Below are 3,380 nucleotides of genomic sequence, written 5' to 3'. Positions count from 1 at the left end.
GACTTCTGTCTCCTACTTATTGTGGCTGGTGTTGGCGAATGGATGAAAATGAGTCTGTTGCAACTTTCAGGTTGCCATGACTAAACAATTTGCTCAGTTGAATGAACATTAATCACCTAATCCACCATCTGTTTCCTGAACACCCTCCAAGATTAGTAGAAGGCTATTCCATTCAATCTATTTATCATGATTGCAAAGAATTTCATTCACCCATCCTGACCACATCTCAGTCTGGATTCCACTGGAATTATGGACGCCCAAAGATGGTGACTGGGTCTTCCAATCAATCTCACTCAGGAACCAAACTTAGAGAAACACAAAAGTTAGCAGCTCTCCCCTCCATCCATCCATCCCCAATTACAATCAATGTGAAGTGGGATCGTGATCCAAAATGTCACCATCCATTTTCTCCAGAGATGCTGCCCGACCTACTGAGGCACTCTGGCATAAACCAGCATTCCTTTTCATTATATTAAACTTAGAAATACTCAACACCAAAACAAACCATTTGAACCATTGTATCCCTGCCAAACATCTGCCACCTATTTACACTAATCCTCCATTTATTGCATTTTTATTTTTATTCTCCCCATATTCTCACCATTTTGCTCCAGATTCTATTCCCAATCAGCCACTTGTTGGCAATTTAGAGCAGCCAATTGCCCTACCATCTGCAGGTCTTTTGGATGTGGGAGGAAGCCAAAGCACCTGGTGGAGACCCACACCATCACATGCAAACTCCTCTCAGATAACAGAGGATATGATTGAACTAGCTCTTCTTCACCAAGGCAGTGGCTCTACCAGATACACTGCTGCATCACCTCAAACTTATCGTGTCACTGGAAAATCACGAGGAATGAACATTCACCCATGCAATATTTCACAGGATAATGTCCAAGACCTTTCAAGAGAGACAGCAATCCCCTAAACTCTAACAGGAACTCAGCCAATCATGGATTCATCACTGAAAGACCGCACTAAATAATTTCATGACATGGAGAAACTTCTGGGACTTGCAGTTTGAGAACAATTATAGAAGTTACAAAATAAAATCCAGAGAAAAATATTGCACAGTCTGTACTCGAGCTGAGAAGTTCAGCTACCTAAACATCAAAATAATTCATGACCATCACAAGATCGTAAACTGGTTCTTTGTGCAAGAAACAACCTCAAAAACATTTTTCCAGCTGTGTACTGTACTGTACATGTACTGAAAATTACTCTGTGCATTTATTTCATCTGGAACCAAATGCAAATATCAGTGAAACAAGCACAAATATAACTCCACTAATGGTTGCCAATTGATGCTCAGTCTTGGCAGACCAAACCAGTGAGAAGGCCATACGAGATAAGGGAGGCCTGAGACTTCATAAACAGAGAGCAGAGAGGAGTGCTTAAAAGGTTTATATTTGCAAGTCTTTTATGTTGTCTCATTCTATTCAGATTGGTGGAATTTTCTATTAGTATGAGCAAGAGGGGAAATGTTTTGAAGTACTGAAAATTAATGTGCACCAAACATTAAAATTCTGGGTGATACCAGAATATTGGAAAACAGCCAATGGAAATCCTTTGTTCAATATAATAGACAGAAGGCAGGTAACTATAGACAGTTTGCTGAATAATCACGTTTATAATCAAAAAGGAAAATAATGAATCATTTAGTAAAGCTGATTATAATCAAAGCTGGTCAACACGATTTTATGAAATCTGCATTTGGGTTTGATACATTTGCTTAAATTATTTGGAGATGTATCAGCAAGAGTTGAGAGGGAACATGTAATGTATTTAGATACCCAAAAGGCATGTACAAGATGCCACATAAGAGGCTGATGCTTAAATTAAGGACCGAAGGAAAGGTGAGAGATGTAGTATGGATTGAAAACTGGCTGTCAGAGAAAACAGAGATAGAATTTTTTCACATTGGAAGGAGTAACTAGAAAACCGTCCCAGGGGCAGCGTTTGGTCTTTAATTGTTCAAGTTCAAGTGAGTTTATTGTCATGTGTCCCTGATAGGATGATGAAATTCTTGCTTTGCTTCAGCACAACAGAACATAGCAGGCATTGACTACAAAACATATCATGTGTGTCCATATACCATTGTCTAAATATATACACACGTGAATAAATAAACTGATGAAGTGCAAATAACAGATAATGGGCTATTAACGTTCATAGTTTTGTCCAAGCCAAGTTTAATAGCCTGATGGCTGTGGGGAAGTAGCTATTCCTGAACCTGGTTGTTGCAGTCTTCAGGCTCCTGTGCCTTCTACCTGAAGGTAGCAGGGAGACGAGTGTGTGGCCAGGATGGTGTGGGTCCTTGATGATACTGCCAGCCTTTTTTGTGTTTAACATTAATGGCCCAGAAGACAGAATGAAATGCAAGGTTTCCAAATTTGCCAATGATATAAAAGAAAATGGTGGAAGGGCAGGTTGTGATGAGGACGTTGCAATTATGCATAGGGAATAATCTATCAATTCTACATGGAGTAAAAACCTGACAAGTGGAGCTTAATGTGGGAAAGTGCAAGGCGTGCAAATCGGTAACAGGAATCAAAAGGCTGCAGATCTAAATGGAGGTAGATTGTAAATTACTGAAGTTTGGAGGGATCTAGGTGTCCAAGTGCAAGCGTTAGCCCACAGTTCCAGCAAATAGCTGAGAAGGCAAACAATATTCTGACCATTATTGCAAAGGAATTGGAGCTTTAAAATAGAGGGGTGTGATTACGGTTGTACAGGCTTTTGAGACTACACCTGGAACATTGTGCAGTGTTGGACTTCATACCCAATAACAGAATATAGAAACATAGAAAATAGGTGCAGGAGTAGGCCGTTTGGCCCTTCAAGCCAGCTACTAGAGTTAAATTTAGCTCTTAGGGCTCAAGGGATATGGGGATAAAGCTGGAATGGGGTACTGATTTTAGATGATCAGCCATGATCATATTGAATGGCAGGACAGACTCGAGTGATCTAGTGGCCTGCTCCTGCTCCTATTTTCTTGCCTTTAAATGTTTTCTCAGTCATATAGTCTAACCAAAATCTCACTCTGAATTTCAGTGTTGATGTTACGTGGATTTTTTTTAAACTGCAGAAGAATTGCATATGTAAGAGTATGAAAAACTGCTCTTTGTTGCTACGAGGCAACAGTGTTAGATCATTTAGTTTCCTTCTGTTATATTGCATCCCAAGATGTTATTGCACCAAGTCCAGCTACGCTCACTTCATTTGAAGATATATTCTGAAACCTCAGCTATATGCATTCACCATAATTAACCGGGAGCAATGTTATTACTAATTCTACAGTAGATCGATTCAATGCAAAGACAAGCAAATTGGAAACTATAAAACTGTCATTTCATTTTCGTAGTGGAATTACAATGCAC

The sequence above is a fragment of the Leucoraja erinacea genome, chromosome 14 (genome assembly GCF_028641065.1).
Source record: "Leucoraja erinacea ecotype New England chromosome 14, Leri_hhj_1, whole genome shotgun sequence".
Taxonomy (NCBI): Eukaryota; Metazoa; Chordata; class Chondrichthyes; order Rajiformes; family Rajidae; genus Leucoraja; species Leucoraja erinaceus.
The sequence above is the reverse complement of the archived record's forward strand: the minus strand, read 5'-3'. Positions refer to the sequence as shown.